Here is a 14,740-nt window from a genome sequence, read left to right on the forward strand (position 1 = left end):
TATTATTACAGTTAATATTAAAAAGTATCGTTATTATTAAAATTAAAACTATCATGATTAGAATTATCATTTTATTATAATTAATATCATCATTAGTAAATATAAATATTGTTATTATTATTATTAGTAGAATAATAATAATTATTATTATTAATACAAAATAATACAACTTTTACTCATTATTATTATCAATATTAGATGTGATACAAAGATATTTTTACCACACGTAATATAATTTCATTAATAATACATACCACTATATTTTTATGATATTAAGTGAACTTTATAAATTTTATTACTTAAGATATATAAAAGTATATTTTATCATATATAAATAAATTTTTATTTATTAATAAAGGACCTGTATTACTTACTCTAATAAAATCTGATAAATATATTAAAATATATAAAATGACTATATTTAAGTTATATAATAAACATGTATAGATTTTGGAAGTCATTTTGGATAAAGTTGACTTTTGCATGTCGGTCTCGAGCATTAGGATTGTGATACACTACGACTTGACCTAAATTGTTAGACAGATATTGACCAACATATAAATATATATACTTAATATAGGTTCGTGAATCCGAGGACAACCCTGCATTTGTTCAGTGCCGTCATACGAATAATTGCTACGAAATATAGTATCGTGAGTTTCATTTGCTCCCCTTTTAAATGCTTTTGCAATATATATATTTTTGAGACTGTGAATACATGCGCTGCTTTGATAAATGTTTTACGAAATAGACATAAGTAATCAAAGCTACATTGAATGGTTGGATTATCGAATCGAATATGCCCCTTTTTAGCTTGGTAGCCTATGAATTAGGGAACAGACACTGTCATACCCCGTCCTAATCCATCTGGACGAAGTCATCAACATTTGGTCCCATTGTGATGATCGACTCCAAGTAATGTCTTTAAAATTAGTAAATGCACATCGGAAGATTTCTTTCATACCTGAGAATAAACATGCTTAAAAGTGTCAACCAAAAGGTTGGGGAGTTCATAGGTTTATCATAACAATCATTTCAATATCTTAATAGACCACAAGATTTCATATTTTTAATTGTACACGTAACCCGAGTACAAAATAGTACGCATAACCTGCGAATTAAAAATCATTCATATGGTGAACACCTGGTAACCGACATTAACAAATGCATCTAGAATATCCCCAATATACAGGTACACTCATCTATATATAAAATCGAAGTACTAAAGCATCCATAACCTGGATGGGACGTGTCAAAGTCCATAGATCTATCTTCAGGATTCGCGTCAATTTAGGGGTCTGTTCCCAAATTCTTAGGCTACCAAGCTAAAAAGGTGATATCCAGTATAATAATTCAACCATAGAATGTAGTTTCAAGTACTTGTGTCTATTTCGTAAAACAGTTATAAAAGCAGCACATGTATTCTCAGTCCCAAAAATATATATAAAAAGGGAGTAATGAAACTCACTATACGATATTTTGTAGTAAAAATATGCATACGACGGAACTGAACAATGCAGGGTTGGCCTTGGATTCACGAACCTATATCAGTTATATATATTAAAGCACTTAATCATAATCAAACAAGTTTATATATTAATACTTTAATAATTTTTATGTCATGTTAATAAATAGATTAATTGTAACTATTTTATATATATTATATATTAAATTCTTATTAAAGTATTTTAATGTATATTATTTATTACAAATATTATATAATGTTTTAAAGTTAATATTTACCTATATGATTATATATACCCAATAATATATTTATATATGCTATGTAAATTAATTAATGTTAGAAAATTATAGATAACAACATTTTAAAGAAAATAGTATGTAATATTATTATAGTCATGATATATAAAGTAAAATATATTTTTATATAAGTATCTTTTGTTTGTTAAAATAATAATTAATAATTATAATAATACTAAAATAGTGGTAATACTAATAATAAAATGTTATATGTTAATACCTATAATAATAATAATAATAATAATAATAATAATAATAATAATAATAATAATAATAATAATAATATTAATAATCATGATAATAATGATAATGATAATAATAATAATAATAATAATAATAATAATAATAATAATAATAATAATAATAATTATAATAATAATAATAATAATAATAATAATAATAATAATAATAATAATAATAATAATAATAATAATAAGATGATAATATTAATAAATGAATAGATAAGTGACTACCTCAAAGGAGTTGTCCAAAAAAAAATTGCCCAAGTCCGGGTTTGAACCCGCGACCTCCCGCTAATCCTATTACACTCAAACCATGGATCCGTCGTTCATCACTTTGTCATCATCATCAATTTTAACAGCTTATACATTATCATCACCATATTTATAATCATATTCATATTCATATTCATATTCATATTCATATTCATATTCATATTCATATTCATATTCATATTCATATTCATATTCATATTCATATTCACTGTCAGTCACCGTCTCCTATCATCAACGTCAAAATTAATATCGAATAACATTATTATCATTTTCATGAACATAGACTTGTCATTATAGGACCTCTGTCAACCTCATCATACCTCTCGGCCCAACAATAAGACTTCTGCTCAACAGAAAAATAAATCTCAGCCCATCAGGAAAAGAAATGAGTTATATATCGGCCCAAAAATTATTCCTTCGGCCCGCTAGATAAATTAGCCCAATAACTAATATCACAGCCCAATAACAGGTTTTAAATTTAAGTTGAATGATGGATTGTGGTGGGTACCGTATGTAGTGACCCGAACTTTTCTATGTTTATATATATTAAATGAAATTGATATTAACATGGTTAAGTGTTTCCAAAATGTTAAGCAATCAAACTTGTTAAGACTTGATTAATTGAAATAGGTTTCATATAGACAATTGATCACCCAAGCTGACCGGTGATTCACGAACGTTAAAACTTGTAAAAACTATATGATGACATATATATGATTATATATATAGTTAACAGGATATTATGATAAGTAAGTATCTCATTAGGTATTTTATCAATGAGTTATATACATAAAATTGAGTTTATTGAATTAGGAAACTCGAAACGATATATATAACGATTATCGTTATAACAACGTCTTACTATATACATATGAATCATATTAAGATATTGATACACTATGTTTAATCATGATAAATGATAAGTAAACATGTCATTAAGTGTATTAACAATGAACTACATATGTAAAAACAAGACTACTAACTTAATGATTTCGAAACGAGACATATATGTAACGATTATCGTTGTAACAACATTTAACTGTATATATATCATACTAAGATACATTAATATATCATAATATAATGATAATGTAATAATTTAACATCTCTTTAGATATAATAAACAATGGGTTAACAACATTTAACAAGATCGTTAACCTAAAGGTTTCAAAACAACATTTACATGTAACGACTAACGATGACTTAACGACTCAGTTAAAATGTATATACATGTAGTGTTTTAATATGTATTCATACACTTTTGAAAGACTTCAAGATACTTATCAAAATACTTTTACTTAACAAAAATGCTTACAATTACATCCTCGTTCAGTTTAATCAACAATTCTACTCGTATGCACCCGTATTCATACTCGTACAATACACAGCTTCTAAATGTATGTACTATTGGTATATATACTCCAATGATTAGCTATTAGCAGCCCATGTGAGTCACCTAACATATGTGGGAACCATCATTTGCCAACTAGCATGAAATATCTCATAAAATTACAAAAATATTAGTAATCATTCATGACTTATTTACATGAAAACAAAATTACATATCCTTTATATCTATTCCATATACCAACGACTAAAAATACCTACAAACACTTTCATTCTTCAATTTTCTTCATCTAATTGATCTCTCTCAAGTTCCATCTTCAAGTTCTAACAATAACTCTGAATCTAGCAATGCAGCTAACGGCGCAAGAAATCGTGTAGGATGCTCCTACAAAGAATTCACTGCCTGCAAACCTTTGGAATTTGATGGAACCGAAGGACCAATTGGATTGAAATGCTGAACCGAGAAAGTCAAATCGGTGTTTGCTATAAGTAAGTGTACTGAATAAGACAAAGTTAAGTACGCTACGCATACCTTCACATGTACTGCTTTAACATGGTGGAACACCTATCTTAAACAGGTAGGACAAAATGCTGCTTGCACACTACCGTGGTCGGCATTCAAGCAATTGATGAACGAGCAGTACCGTCCTAGAAACGAAGTCAATAAACTCAAGGCAGAACTTAGAAAGTTACGAACACAAGGGTTCGACGTTACCACATATGAACGGTGATTCACAGAGTTGTGCCTATTGTGTCCGGGAGCATTCGAAGATGAAGAAGAGAAGATCGACGTGTTTGTAAAAGGGTTACCAGTAAGGATTCAAGAAGATGTGAGTTCACACGAGCCCGCTTCTATACAGAAGGCAAGTCGAATGGCTCATAAACTCATAAATCAGATTGAGGGAAGAATTAAAGAGCAGGCGGCCGAAGAAGCCAACACTAAACAACTCAAGAGGAAGTGGGAGGAAAATGGTGACAAGAGTCACCAGTACAACAACAACAACAATTACAACCACAATCGCAACAACTATCCCAACAACCGCAACAACAATCACAACAATAACCGCAATCCTAACAATAACTACAACAAACATCCCAACAACAACAACAACTACAACAACCGTTTCAACAACAATAACAATCCCAACAACAACCTCAATAACAACAACAGCAATAAAAACCAAAAATAGCCATGTCATAGGTGTGAAGAAAATCATCAGGGGTTTTGCACGACATTTTACAACAGGTGTAAAAGAAATGTTCATAGCGCGACAAAGTGTGAGGTCTACGGACCAAAGTTTAATAGAACTAAAGGAACAAATAGTGTCAAAACAAGTAATGCCGGAATGAATAGTGTCGAAGCAAGTAATACCAACGTTGTTTGTTATAAATGTGGAAAACCAGGCCACATTATTAGAAATTGCCCGAATCAGGGGAATACTAATGGGCAGGGCCGTGAAAGAGTTTTCAATTTTAATGCAGCAGAAGCACAGGAATACCCGGAGCTTGTTACGGGTACGTTTCTTATTGATGATAAATCTGCTTATGTTTTATTTGATTCGGTTGCGGATAGAAGCTATATGAGTAGAGAATTTTGTGCTAAATTAAGTTGCCCATTGACGCCTTTGGATAGTAAATTTTTACTCGAATTAGCAAACGGTAAATTAATTTCAGCAGATAATATATGTCGGGAGAGAGAAATTAAACTGGGGGATGAAACGTTTAAAATTGATTTAATACCAGTCGAGTTAGGGAGTTTTAACGTAATAATTGGCATGGACTGGTTGAAAAAGGTGAGAGCAGAGGTTGTTTGTTACGAAAATGCGATTCGCATTATGCGTGAAAAAGGAAAACCTTTAATGGTGTACGGAGAAAAGAACAACGCGAAATTAAATCTTATTAGTAGTTTGAAGGCGCAAAAACTAATAAGAAAAGGTTGTTACGTCATTCTAGCACACATCGAGGAAGTTAAACCTGAAGAAAAGAACATCAGTGATGTTCCCGTCGCAAAAGAATTTCCCGATGTATTTTCGAAAGAATTACCGGGATTACCTCCACACCGATCCGTTGAATTTCAAATAGATCTTGTACCGGGAGCTGCACTAATAGATCGTACTCCATACAAACTCACACCCAGCGAAATGAAGGAACTTCAAAGCCAATTACAAGAACTTCTAGAGCGTGGTTTCATTCGACCAAGCACATCACCATGGGGAGCTCCTGTTTTGTTTGTCAAGAAGAAGGATGGTACATTTAGGTTATGTATCGACTACCGAGAGTTGAACAAACTTACCATCAAGAACCGCTACCCACTACCGAGAATCGACGACTTATTTGATCAACTACAAGGCTCGTCTATTTATTCAAAGAACGATTTACGTTCTGGATATCATCAAATACGGGTGAAGGAGGATGATATTCCAAAGACTGCTTTTAGGACGCGTTACGGTCATTACGAGTTTATGGTTATGCCGTTTGGGTTGACTAAGACACCAGGTGTGTTCATGGACCTCATGAACTGAGTGTGTGGACCATACCTTGACAAGTTTGTCATTGTTTTCATCGATGACATACTTATTTACTCAAAGAATGACCAAGAGCACAAAGAACAGTTGAGAAAAGTGCTAGAGTTATTAAGGAAAGAAAAACTGTATGCTAAGTTTTCAAAGTGTGCATTTTGGTTGGAAGAGGTTCAATTCCTCGGTTACATAGTGAACAAAGAAGGTATTCAGGTGGATCCAGCAAAGATTGAAACCGTTGAAAAATGGGAAACCCCGAAAACTCCAAAACACATACGCCAGTTTTTAGGACTAGATGGTTACTACAGAAGGTTCATCCAAGACTTTTCCAGAATAGCAAAACCCTTGACTGCATTAACGCATAAAGGGAAGAAATTTGAATGGAAGGATGAACAAGAGAAAGCGTTTCAGTTATTGAAGAAAAAATTAACTCCGACACCTATATTGTCATTACCTGAAGGGAATGACGATTTTGTGATATATTGTGATGCCTCAAAGCAAGGTCTCGGTTGTGTATTAATGCAACGAACGAAAGTAATTGCTTATGTGTCTAGACAATTGAAGATTCACGAACAGAATTATACGACGCATGATTTGGAATTAGGAGCGGTTGTTTTTACATTAAAGACTTGGAGGCACTACTTATATGGGGTCAAAAGTATTATATATACCGACCACAAAAGTCTTCAACACATATTTAATCAGAAACAACTGAATATGAGGCAGCGTAGGTGGATTGAATTGTTGAATGATTACGACTTTGAGATCCGTTACCACCCAAGGAAGGCAAATGTGGTAGCCGACGCCTTGAGCAGAAAGGACAGAGAACCTATTCGAGTAAAAGCTATGAATATAATGATTCACACTAACCTTACTACTCAAATAAAGGAGGCGCAACAAGGAGTTTTAAAAGAGAGAAATTTAAAGGATGAAATACCCAAAGGATCGGAGAAGCATTTTAATATTCGGGAAGACGGAACCCGGTATAGGGCTGAAAGGATTTGGATACCAAAATTTGGAGATATGAGAGAAATGGTACTTAGAGAAGCTAATAAAACTAGATACTCAATACATCCTGGAATGGGGAAGATGTACAAGGATCTCAAGAAACATTTTTGGTGGCTAGGTATGAAAGCCGATGTTGCTAAATACGTAGGGGAATGTTTGACGTGTTCTAAGGTCAAAGCGGAGCATCAGAAACCATCAGGTCTACTTCAACAATCCGAAATCCCAGAATGGAAATGGGAAAACATTACCATGGATTTCATCACTAAGTTGCCAAGGACAGCAAGTGGTTTTGATACTATTTGGCTAATAGTTGATCGTCTCACCAAATCAGCACACTTCCTGCCAATAAGAGAAGATGACAAGATGGAGAAGTTAGCACGACTGTATTTGAAGGAAGCCGTCTCCAGACATGTGTAGAGACCCGTCCTAATCCATCCGGACGAAGTCCATATCGATTATAAACGATTCACAATAGTTGATTACATCGCGAGGTACTTGACCTCTATATGATACATTTTACAAACATTGCATTCGTTTTTGAAAAGACAATCTTTCATTACATTGAAAGTTAACGGCATGCATACCATTTCATAATACATCTAACTATAATTGACTTAATAATAATCTTGATGAACTCAACGACTCGAATGCAATGTCTTTTGAAATATGCCATGAATGACTGCAAGTAATGTCTCTAATATGAGCTAATGCACAGCGGAAGATTTCCTTTCATACCTGAGAATAAACATGCTTTCAAGTGTCAACCAAAAGGTTGGTGAGTTCATTAGTTTAACATAAATAATCATTTTCATCATTTTAATAGACCACAAGATTTTTCATTTTTCCATTTCTCATAAACATACGTCCCATGCATAGAGATAAAAATATCATTCATATGGTTTGAACACCTAGTAACCGACATTCACAATATGCATATAAGAATATCCCCATCATTCCGGGATCCTCCTTCGGACATGATATAAATTTCGAAGTACTAGAGCATCCGGTACTTTGGATGGGGCTTGTTGGGCCCGATAGATCTATCTTTAGAGTTCGCGTCAATTAGGGTGTCTGTTCCCTAATTCTTAGATTACCAGGCTAAATAAAAAGGGGCATATTCGATTTCGATCATTCAACCATATAATGTAGTTTCAATTACTTGTGTCTATTTCGTAAAATAGTTATAAAAGTTGCACATGTATTCTCAGCCCAAAAATATAAAGGGTAAAAAGGTAAATGAAACTCACCTAATGTATTTTATAGTAAAAATACATATGACTATATTGAACAACTGAACAATGCAGGGTTGGCCTCGGATTCACGAACCTATATTAATTATATATATTAAAACATATAATAACATTTAAACAAGTTTTTTTTATATATATATTATTATTTATTAATAAATAATTTAATTATATCTATTTATATATTTTAAATAAATACTTAATATTTATAAATATTATATTTTTTTTATTAAAGTGTTTAATATAATGTATGTCATTTAAGATAATTATTATATATTAATGATCAATAATATCATATAATGTTTTAAAATTAATACATACATATATATATATATATATATATATATATATATATATATATATATATATATATATATATATATATATATATATATATATATATATATATATATATATATATATATATATATATATATATATATGTGATTATATTACGATATAGGTTATATATAACTTAATCATTATTATATAACAATAATCTTTTATTTAAAGATAGTATTTAATACTATTATAGATATGTTGTATGTAATTAATATATTTATTTTAAAAAAAATTTATTTGTTATTATGATAATAATGTAGTAATGATAATAATAATATTTGTAATTCATTAAATTGTAACTTAATTGTTAATTTAATCATTGTGATGATAATAGTTGTATCAAAATCTATATATTTATGTATTCATGCTAGTAATATAAAAAAATAATATTAATTTTTCTAATAATAATAATTTTACTAAAGATACTAATAATAATAATAATAATAACAATAATAATGATAATGATAATAATAATAATAATAATAATAATAATAATAATAATAATAATAATAATAATAATAATAATAATAATAATAATAATAAGAATAAGAATAAAAATAATAATGCTGATTTATACCAAATTAAAGGGGATCGATGGTATTGTTGGCATCCATAAATAGATCGAGAAGGCAGGGCACAACCCAGAAACAATATCAAAATTCGTAAAACCCTCGATTCATTAATCGATCAATCCATCCACAACAATTCGAGATATACTCGTCATCTATTCATCATCATCATCTGTCATCGTCCATTAATCAACGAAGAACAGAAGCAGGAGCAGATCGATTAGAGTAGTAATACAATCAATCGATTTAGCAGCAGGTATTCGGTTCATCACTTGATTAAATAGGGTATTGGTTCTTTGATATTCTCTTACTTTCTTCATCCGTATATATATGTTCTGTATTTTCAAGTGGATTGAACACGAGCAGCAAGAAATTGTGTTCAATGAAGGGTTTAGGGATAATCAATTTTTGTTACTGTCTTGCTTTTGGTTTCGGTTTTTAATTGCAGCAATAATGAATAACGGTTTCGAATAATCTGTAATATGGCAGTGATTTGTGATATAAAATTATAGTGGTTGTGTTTGGTATTTCAAGGCTGCAATCATAGAACGAATCAGAAATTTGTATTATAAATTAATGTATCGGTTCTGTGGTTCAATTTACTAGTTGCAATATCTTATACCCATTTATGGTATTCATTTGTTATGTAGGTAATGGAAGCAATTGTAATATTCGTGAACTACCTTGAAGGAGGGATGGGTGGATGGTGGTTTGGTGATCCTGTTCTATCCAGAAACAATAGATAACATGACAGCTCGATTAGAGGGATGTAATAGCAATTTTTGTTGGTGGTGTTGATGGGTGTTTTTGGCCAGAAACAACGTAGTAGCAGCAGCAGTTAACAGAAACAGGTACCACAGTAGCTGCAGTTATAGTAGTTTGTAATGAGTTGATTGTTGTAATGCGATTAGAAAAAGAAAAACCTAAGGCATCAAAAACTAACAGCTGTAATTATAATAGTTGTAGCAGCAGTAGCTCTAGTGGGTTGTTGTTCTTGATTGAAGCACATAATAGCAGGCATAGTAGTAGTTGCAGTTAGCCGTAAGTGATGGTGAGGTTGGTTGATTAAAGAGGTGGTTTTGGTAGGGTTTATGGTGGTGGTGGTATAGGGTTGTGTGTGGTGGATGACCACAAAGTGTTAAGGTGATAGTGATTTGATTTGTTCCAACAAGTAAATCGAGCAGGAATATTTGATACAAGTAGTAGCAGTTTGATGGGAATAGTCATGGGGCTCATGATGGTTATGGGGTGGTTGTTAATGGTGGTTCTAGATGGTGACTTGTTAGTGGACAATGGTTCTTCAATACTTGAACGAAGGTGGTGGTGTTTGCCGGGTGTGCCAGTGATGATGGTTGATACATTGTTGGTGGGCAAGAAGGGGTCGAGTAAGAATTCATGTTGGGTGTATGGTTTGTGTTGAATCATGTTTTTGGCTAGTATCATGAAACGAAATTAAAAGTAGAGAATGAATTAGTTTAGTAGTAGAGAAGAAGTACTCAAGGAAGGTGATGGTGATTTATATAGAATGTACGTGTTTGGCATATATAAATATTTTAGAGAGATAACATTATCATATAATATAGATAGTGGATGGATTAGGAATGGAAGATGTAACATAAAGTAGATACATTTGATTGTTTGTTATCTATCAATATATATATTTGTACTGTAAGTAGATAAAGATATATAAAGATATATGAATGTAGATAGTGATAGATGTTAAAGTCCAACAACAATACAAAGATAATTATATCGTAAGATTTGATGCATGCATATTCATATTGATATTATATAAAGCTAAATGGTATAATTAATACAAGTGGTTTTTGATTCCATAAAAGTGAGAGATATTGGTTTAAGGTGGGTGTATGTGTTATTGTGTCTAAAAGCATCTATATGCATACATATATAAAAGACGAGGTAAGGTAGTTGGAATCATAAACCCTTACACATTCAATTCTATTCGATTCACGAAAATCATTTGGTAACAGAAATATATTATAATATAATTAATAATTAGCAATAATAATATCTTATCAATCATAACTTAATCAGTTTATAACTTGGAAAGAAATCACTTAATAATCTTTAACAAAGCAAATCATTTAATATATATATATATATATATATATATATATATATATATATATATATATAATTTTTTTTTAAACTCAACGTTACAGACTTTGCTTATCTTGTCGAAACCATATAAAGATTAAAGTTTAAATTTGGTCGGAAATTCCCGGGTCACTACAGTACCTACCCGTTAAAGAAATTTCGTCCCAAAATTTGAGTGAGGTCGTCATGGCTAACTATAAAAATGTTTTCATGACGAATATGAGTTGATAAATAGAGTTTATCATCATTGAGTAATATGGATAAAATAATTCGATTAATCGAAGAGTACGAATGAAGCTATCACCAAAGAGTGAAATAGGAAAGTAAAGATTCATCTTAACTTTTGACAGAGTCAGGGTTAAATTCCGGAATTCAAGGGATTTAAAGAAAATCTTCGAAATCTAAAAGATTTGATTCTTCGGCGAGTAAGGAAATTAAGATCTCTATAATTAAATACGGTGACCTGCCTCAATTACTCTGTCTGATATTTCCACTATAAATTTAGCTTTTCCGTTCCATTTGTTTTCACCACTTCTATACTCAATTCCCAAATTCAAAAGATTTATGAAAATGCTTAACCCTGTTCTGATCCTTGTTCTTATTCTAACTATCGCAATGATCGTTCTTCTTTTCCAACTCCGACCTGAAGAATCTGTTTATTTCTATTATGCTCTAGGGATTATTATATTTATAATCCTCCCATGTCTTTATATTGCTGTACGTACTAATATCCACGGTTTGTAATTTCTGGGTTGTTGTTGAGTTTTATGTCTTCCCTTTTATTTCAATGTTCATGCTTCTGTCTCCTATAATCATTGTCATCCACAGTTAATGCCCTCTCTTATTTGCTGCTATTTATACCCCTTTTCTATTTCGGAGCTTCATGCTTTTGTTTACTTTTCGCAATTAGCGGTCCAGAATTCATAGGTATGGAGTTTCGAATTATCATAATATACAAGGTAGAAAGGAAAGGTAGTAGCACGATTTGTTTTGTCAAATTACCTGAATCACTGAGAATAGAACTATGAAGAATATATTTTCTTGATATGTTCAGAAGTTAAGCACAATGAAAGAGTTATGTAACATGGCACATGATGACGTTATAATCTGTGAATCATCGCGTCCCATTAGAAACTCAGCATGACTTACTGTAATATAATCACGTTGATCAAGTGTCATTATATTATACTAACTCATGCATCAGTTCCCAACATTACTTCAATAGCATTCATATTTTAAGCTCGAAAGTTTACAGAATATAGAAACTAACATTTTCTATATGATGTAACACTGATAGCATGAAGAGATTAATGATTTCAGGTAAGAATAGTTATGAAAATATCTTCAGAAATATGGATGATATTTATAGTGAAAGATAAGATAATATCTTTGAATATCTAAGATCAGAGGATGATAGAAACTATTGTCTGCAAGGGTTTAGAGTAAGGAGCAAGATATTCACTAAAGACTTTAGCAGACATTGAATCATTTGGATTCTTTGAAGTCAAACTTATTCTTTGTGGTTTATCCACGGCTTTCTTCATAGTTTCGCATAATCTGCTTTTCGGTACTAAATTTTCTATTGAATGTTTCCAATATAATTATACACAGGAAGCACGAAGAGGTATATAATCTCGGACGAGAATATTTATGAAAATATCCTCGGAAATATCGAAGATATTGATGATGATATTTTGGAATTTCTAAGTTCGATGGTTGATGGAGAAAGATTTTTTGCAAGATTTTAACATGACTTCGGAGCAAGATATTCTCTAAAGATTTCAACGGATCCAGAATTACCTGAATCTTTTGAATATAGGGTTTGGTCCTTGTATTTTTTTCCTTGGTCTCCTTCATGGGTAGCTCAATCTGTTTTTCAAGACCCAATTTTCTATCGAGCGTTCCTAACACTCCTTTATGTATCATCAAACTTTTGGCCGTTTAGACCACCTATCATTTTTTTTTCTGTTTCCTCTGCATTTAATGCTATGATATCTGAATCATCGGTTATTAATCCGAGGTGGTTTCAGGAGAATTGTGTTTTTAGATGATTAAACGCTGATGGTAACATGGTGGAATATGAAAGGTCCTCTGGTGACAATAAAAGAGCACGCGTATATATCAACATTATAATAAGGTTTTTTCGTACGAAAAATCAAAGTTGTCTTGCTGGAGCTGTGACAAAATTGGCTATTTTGAAGAAGAACTGCAAAGTTATTTTGGGTGATAATAACACTAAAGAAATTAGCACAGCTATGTGTTAAACATTTACTCAGTTTCCGAGAGTTTTTCAAGTGCATAACTATATGCATCAATCTTTTCTTCCGTAGATGAAGTGCGGTTGGTTCATCCTATCGATTGAAGTGTTTTCAAGAATCATGAAAGGTTTGAACGCAGATTGTAATCATCAAGATACAAATGAGGTTTAAGGTGACATCAAGTGGCAAACTTGAAGAATTGTTTAGTTTCATATGTTATAGTCAATATTTTAATTCATTTTAATTGTCCAATGTTATTAGTCTACAGTCGATAGTCCACAGTTGACAGTCCAATAATTCATTTTCATATATAATTTAATATATAATATTCAAATTAATTAATACGTATCGTGACCCGTGTACATGTCTCAGACTCGATCACAACTCAAAGTATATATATTATTATAGAATCAACCTCAACCCTGTATAGAGAACTCGATCATTACTGCATATAGAGTGTCTATGGTGATTCCAAATAATATATATATATATATATATATATATATATATATATATATATATATATATATATGCATCGATATGATATGTCAAAACCTTGTATACGTGTCCCGATATTTAAAGTGCGTAAAATAAATACAGAAATTAAATGACAATAATTAAAGTGCGTAAAGTAAATAACAGAAATTAAATGACGATAAATAAAATTGCGAGAATATAAATTGCGATAATTAAATTACGATAAATAAAATGTACTCAGTTAGCTAGGAACAGTTAGCTAGGATTTTGTTAGCGTGGATTCTTAACAAAATTTCTCATAGTTAAATTGTTTGTTTCTAACAAATTTTATTTTGTCAAATGTTTTTCTTCATTATGCCACTTGTTGGATTCTGATAGGTCAAAATCCAATATGAAATTTGAATGAAAATGGTTATTCTGTGGTGAACGGATACATGCATCGGTGGATGTAAATAGGATAGTAAATGACTGTTGAATCGGATTTGAATAATGTATAGTATAACATGTTAATATGAAAGTTAAATATTTCCTCGGGTATTACCTACCCGTTAAAATATTTTCACCATTAATAGTTTGTAC

Source organism: Rutidosis leptorrhynchoides, chromosome 4 (genome assembly GCF_046630445.1).
Source record: "Rutidosis leptorrhynchoides isolate AG116_Rl617_1_P2 chromosome 4, CSIRO_AGI_Rlap_v1, whole genome shotgun sequence".
Taxonomy (NCBI): Eukaryota; Viridiplantae; Streptophyta; class Magnoliopsida; order Asterales; family Asteraceae; genus Rutidosis; species Rutidosis leptorrhynchoides.